Source organism: Scyliorhinus torazame, chromosome 4 (genome assembly GCF_047496885.1).
Source record: "Scyliorhinus torazame isolate Kashiwa2021f chromosome 4, sScyTor2.1, whole genome shotgun sequence".
Classification (NCBI taxonomy): domain Eukaryota; kingdom Metazoa; phylum Chordata; class Chondrichthyes; order Carcharhiniformes; family Scyliorhinidae; genus Scyliorhinus; species Scyliorhinus torazame.
The window spans coordinates 51,942,310-51,948,780 of record NC_092710.1 but is presented as its reverse complement, the minus strand read 5'-3'; the positions used below and the strand labels follow the sequence as shown (position 1 = coordinate 51,948,780).

Here is a 6,471-nt window from a genome sequence, read left to right as displayed (position 1 = left end):
CATGCTACGGGTGTAGGCAGAACTTTTACTGACTTTTCCAAATTATTGAATTTTTCTTTTTCTGTCAATTCAAGGCCAGCCATTGAACTACGTAGCTCATCTCTTGTTTGACCCGCGTCTTTCCTGTCTCTACTTGCTCTTTTTTTAAATGCACATTCCTTTTTCAAGATCTGTAATGTTTTTAGGTTGCCCTGTTCACTAATTGGAATCCCCATTTTAAGGGCATTGTCCTGCCAGCTAGACAACATAATCTTATCTCTTTCCTCTTGACAATATTGCCTCCATAATCCAATTAATTCTTTAGCTTTCATACTTTGATTTTTTCTCCAAATTTGTCCCTGGATTTTCTTAACCATTTCTAGGTCTTTGGTGCCCCCTAGTGGCCACTCATCTCCCATTTTAGTTCTTAACTGTGCTGACAATTTTCTAAAATCCTTCGCTTTGTCCGGATACTTATCACATAATATTTGCAGTGGCATGCCTGGATCATTTGTGCTATCCAAGGAATTCCCCATAATCTCAACTAGTCCTCGGAACTGCGTTTTTCGCCACGACAGTCCAAGGAGACAATTTAGCTTAATCAACTATATTTTTAACACACACACACATGGAGGTGAACCATTTTCAATTTCAAATGTCGCATCGACCTCCCATAACCTAACCCAACCGAATTAACTCACAAATGAAGTTGAACCATTTATAGTTTTAAATGTCCCATCAACAATATAGCCTTCCCCAGCCGAATTAACTCACAAATTAAGTTGAACCATTTATAGTTTTAAATGTCCCATCAACAATATAGCCTACCCCAGCCGAATTAACTCACAAATGAAATCCCATCAATTAAAATGCTAATCCCCAGACTGACCTGTGATTTCGTCGAGGCGGCCTTTCTGTGCCAACCGCGAGTGACCAGACTAATCAGACGATAAGAAGAGCGGAACAATCAATGCGCGTTCATTTTCCAGTTCTACATTGAGGGCCCTCGTTCCCCATCCTCCTGTTCATAATCAGTCTAATTCTGATTTCGCAGTTGGACCAGGATCGCCCTGAGAAATCCCGGTTTTCGGCGCCAAATGTTGAATCCCAAATTTTTTTATCCGTCAGTCTGGCCTCAATAAAAGTCGAGATGGATTTGCAGGTATAACATTAGTTATTTTATTCAGCTTGCAAGCTACCTAGTCCACAGTGATACAGATAACATGTTGCTCTCTGCAGCCCCGGGAGCTAAGTGAATGTCCCAGACAAAGAGATCAGTACTGATACATTCAAATGGCATCAAGTTTCACATACTCGACACCCATAGGTCATCCTATGTCGCTCCTGACTTGTTTGATCTATTCTGATTGGCTCACTTCCAATCCCTTTCTCCGGCCCCTATCAATGCAGCATCACTCTCATAGACACACCTCTTCCTGCTTTTTTCCATGCGGTCTAAAATCCTTTGTCTCTACTTGCCAGAATCAAAGTGGCTTATTTCTACATTACATTAACTAATATCTCTAAATTAACTATTTTATATCACATTCGTCACAAGCAGACCGGCAGCCTCCCTTTGGTTTCCTTTCCCAAATTCTTCAACTTGGACTCGCACTTTACCAATGACCTGCGATGTGGCAACTGTTGTTGCACAGGGACAATGCACTGGGACTTCAAGACATTGACGATTAAGGTTAGTTCGCTGAGATATGAGTGGGAAGCTACAGAGATACAGATTGTATTTTAAAAGAGGGAATAAAGGGTGTCATCTTGTGTTTGTTGTGGCAGAGTGTGAACGCAAGTAAGCTCATCTAGTAAAGTAACAAATTATGCAAATCGCAAATTTCAGGGTGTAAATAGATCTGTCAACGCCACATCTTCATGGAAAACGCCCCATCCTTTATCCTGCCCAAATCGTTCTTGCTGACATGCAGCAACATATATCGTCCAATAAAAAGGCAAATTACTGCAGATGTGAAATCTGAAAAAAAACAGGAAATGATGAAAAATCTCAGTGGGTCTGGCAGCATCTGTGAAGAGAGAACCGAGCTAACGTTTCGAGGCTGGGTCACTCTTCATCAGAGTAAATCATTTAATCATTCAATCTTTGCTCACAGACATCGCTGACAAACATTCAAAATGTTCCTTCTGGATTTCCTGAGGTCAATCCTGTCGTGCATTCAAAGGAAAATACTGCAGATGTTGTGAACCTGCATGAGAAGCTAAATATGATTGGATTAAAGCTCAGAAAATTAGAGGATGCTGTGGAGCCAGACACAAAGTTAATGTTTCAAATCCGTGTGATCCTTATTCAGAGCTGAAGCGAGGTTACATGCAATGGAGTAGATGAGGAAAATGGAAGTTGCGTGAAAAGTGGGAGATATGGAAGTTTGAATCAAGTTTGACATAAATCACGGGAAAGCAATTTTGAAGGTCAGTACCTCAGAAATGTTGTCAACATTTTCTGTGTCCACCATTAAATGAGAAGCATTTTTCACAGACTACATGCTTTGACCTGAATGTAGAAAGTTGCTGCTGAGATTTGAACGCAGGATCTCCTGTTTACAAGACAGGCACTTTAACCATCTAAGCCACAGCACCAATCTGCAAGACAACTTTGCAAGTGTAGAACAGATTTCAATTGTTTTGATTAAGTTTTGTATTGTTGATTTCTCCTGCTGACTTTGAGAGTGCAAACTAAAATATTCATCGGCACTGGGCTTTTGAAACTGTAAAAATTGCAGTTATTTCTGAAAGTTATTAATTTAAAAGAAGTTCTGCAGGAAAGAAGTATACAAACAGGAAATATTTTGCGAATTGGGAAGTGATTAAACATGGCCAGAAAACTACAGTGGTATAATGCAGGACAAGACCAGGAGAGAGTTTATACATTCACTGAAAATCTAGCAAAAATTCTTGAAAATTCTGGACGGCTGTTGCAATTTGGCAAACACGACGTTGTCACGGTTCTTCCACTTTCCATAAAGCATCCTGCATTCTTTATTTTTAATTCCTACCGTTCATTGGGAAGCAAACGCCTTGAGCCAAAATCAAAACCCTGACAGGGACTTGAACCCTGGACCCTCAGATTAAAAGTCTGACGCTCTTCCGACTGAGGTACCAGGGCCCAATATAAAAATGTTCTCATAGCTCACTTCAAAGTCTCATATTGTATCTTTTGAATTTCCATCACTGGTCATTCAGCCTCTCCAGCTCATTTCCCTCGCAAGCAGACCGGCAGCCTCCCTTCGGCTTTCTTTCTCAAATTCTTCACTTGGACTCGCATTTTACCAATGACCTGAGATGTGACAACTGTTGTTACCCAGGGACATGCACTGGGACTTCAAGACATTGAAGATTACGTTTAGTTCGCTGAGATATCAGTGGGAAGCTGCAGAGATACAGATTGTATTTTAAGAGAGGGAATAAAGGATGTCATCTGTTGTTTGTTGTGGCAGAGAGTGAACGCAAGTAAGCTCATCGAGTAAAGTAACAAATTATGCAAATCGCAAAGTTTCAGGGTGTAAATAGATCTGTCAACGCCACATCTTCATGGAAAACGCCCCATCCTTTATCCCGCCCAAATCGTTCTTGCTGACATGCAGCAACATATATCGTCCAATAAAAAGGCAAATTACTGCAGATGTGAAATCTGAAAAAAAACAGGAAATGATGGAAAATCTCAGTGGGTCTGGCAGCATCTGTGAAGAGAGAACCGAGCTAACGTTTCGAGGCAGGGTCATTCTTCATCAGAGTAAATAATTTAATCATTCAATCTTTACTCACAGACATCGCTGACAAACATTCAAAATGTTCCTTCTGGATTTCCTGAGGTCAATCCTGTCGTGCATTCAAAGGAAAATACTGCACATGTTGTGAATCTGCATGAGAAACTAAAAATGATTGGATTAAAGCTCAGAAAATGAGAGGATGTCTGTGGAGCCAGACACAGAGTTAATGTTTCAAATCCGTGTGATCCTTATTCAGAGCTGAAGCGAGGAGACAATACAACGGAGTAGATGAGGAAAATGGAAGTTGCGTGAAAAGTGGGAGATATGGAAGTTTGAATCAAGTTTGACATAAATCAAGGGGAAACAATCTTGAAGGTTGTAGCACACAAAGACTCCATGAGACGAATAGAGTGAAGTCGATGAGGCTTTATTAAGCGTGTCTGTTCCCCAGCAGCCCGATAGTAAACTGGCATGCGGGGGAAGACACCGGCTTCTTATACTTCGCCTTCAGGGCGGAGCTTTAGGTCAACGGCCAACCAGGACCCGGGATCTGTCAGCCAATGACATGAGGGCTTCCAGTCCCACATGACCCCCAATACATACTACCACATTCACCCCTTGTCAAAATTGAACCCGGCGGGGTGATGCTTCGTATGGTGGTAAGGGTTTACAGGGCTGGTCCTGGGAGGATAGAACAGTTACATGGTAGTACAGTATTGGACAGTTTCGTCCTGTTACAACTATTTACAGAGGGTATAGGAAAACAAAATGTTCTTTGAACAGTCCATCTTTGTTTTACATCGACGCCACGAGTCGGTCGGGCGGTCTGGTCGTCCGTGTCGATCGCCTCGGCCCCGGCGGTGGTGGTGGTGCTTGTACCAGTGTTGTCGCCTCCGGGAGCCGCACGGTTTCAGCTGTCGGTGCAAAAGGGAGGGGAACTGATCCTCCTGGGAAGGGGGCAGTTGCGGGGTGCGGCGGTGGCAGGAAGGGGGGCGGTTGGGTTGATGGTGTCGGGGGGGTGTGCGTGGTGCCGGCGGGCGCCAGATCCCGCAGGGAGACCGTGTCCTGTCGGCCGTTGGGGTACTCCACGTAGGCGTACTGGGGGTTTGCGTGGAGGAGGTGAACCCTTTCGACCAACGGGTCCGCCTTATGTGCCCGCACATGCTTTCGGAGCAGGATGGGTCCTGGGGCCGCCAGCCAGGTCGGCAGCGACGTTCCAGAGGAGGACCTCCTAGGGAAGACAAGGAGACGCTCGTGCGGCGTTTGATTAGTGCTTGTACATAATAACGACCGGATGGAATGGAGAGCGTCCGGGAGGACCTCCTGCCACCGTGAAACTGGGAGATCCCTGGACTGTAGGGCCAGTAGGACGGCCTTCCAGACCGTGCCGTTCTCCCTTTCTACTTGCCCGTTCCCCCGGGGGTTGTAGCTGGTCGTCCTGCTTGAGGCTATGCCCTTGCTGAGCAGGAACTGGCGCAGCTCGTCACTCATGAAAGAGGACCCCCTGTCGCTGTGGACGTATGCGGGGTAGCCGAACAGTGTGAAGATGCTGTTCAGGGCTTTAATGACTGTGGCCGCGGTCATGTCGGAGCAGGGAATGGCAAAAGGGAAGCGGGAGTATTCGTCCACTACATTAAGGAAATATGCGTTGCGGTCGGTGGAGGGGAGGGGCCCTTTGAAATCGAGACTGAGGCGTTCAAAGGGGCGGGAAGCCTTAATCAGGTGCACTCCATCTGGCCTGAAAAAATGCGTCTTGCATTCCGCGCAGATGTGGCAGTCCCTTGTGACTGTACGGACCTCTTCTAAAGAGTATGGGAGATTGCGGGACTTGATGAAGTGGTAAAACCGAGTGACCCCCGGGTGGCAGAGGTCCTCGTGGAGGGTTTGGAGGCGCTTAATAAATTGTAGCGCACAAAGACTCCATGAGACGAAGAGTGAAGTCGATGAGGCTTTATTAAGCGTGTCTGTTCCCCAGCAGCCCGATAGTAAACTGGCATGCGGGGGAAGACACCGGTTTCTTATACTTCGACTTCAGGGCAGAGCTTGAGGTCGACAACCAACCAGGACCCGGGATCTGTCAGCCAATGACATTAGGGCTTTCAGTCCCACATGACCCCCCCAATACATACTACCACAAAAGTCAGTACCACAGAAATGTTGTCAACGTTTTCTGTGTTCACCATTAAATGAGGAGCATTCTTCACAGGTTACATGCTTCGACCTGACTGTATAAAGGTACTGCGGAGATTTGAACTCAGGATCTCCTGTTTACAAGACTGGTGCTTTACCCATCTAAGCCACAGCACCAATCTGCTAAACACCTTTGCAAATGTAGAACAGATTTCAATTGTTTTGATTAAACATCAGTATTGTTGATTTCTCCTGCTGACTTTGAGTGTTCAGACTAAAATATTCATCGGCACTGGGCTTTTGAAACTGTAAAAATTGCAGTTATTTCTGAAAGTTATTAATTTAAAAGCAGTTCTGCAGGAAAGAAGTATACAAACAGGAAGTATTTTGCGAATTGGGAAGTGATTAAACATGGTCAGAAAACTATAGTGGTATAATGCAGGACAAGACCAGGAGAGAGTTTTTACATTCACTGAAAATCTAGCAAAAATTCTTGAAAATTCTGGACGGCTGTTGCAATTTGGCAAACACGACGTGGTCACGGTTCTTCCACTTTCCATAAAGCATCCTGCATTCTTTATTTTTAATTCCTATCGTTCATTGGGAAGCAAACGCCTTGAGCCAAAATCAA

General features: G+C 44.7%; 1 non-coding gene across 1 annotated transcript; it reads right to left on the bottom strand.

The window, feature by feature from the left end:
• Positions 1-3,033: 3,033 nt before the first annotated feature.
• trnak-uuu (transfer RNA lysine (anticodon UUU)) lies at positions 3,034-3,106 on the bottom strand. The gene has a single exon. It is a non-coding gene; the product is annotated as a tRNA-Lys (tRNA).
• Positions 3,107-6,471: the final 3,365 nt, after the last annotated feature.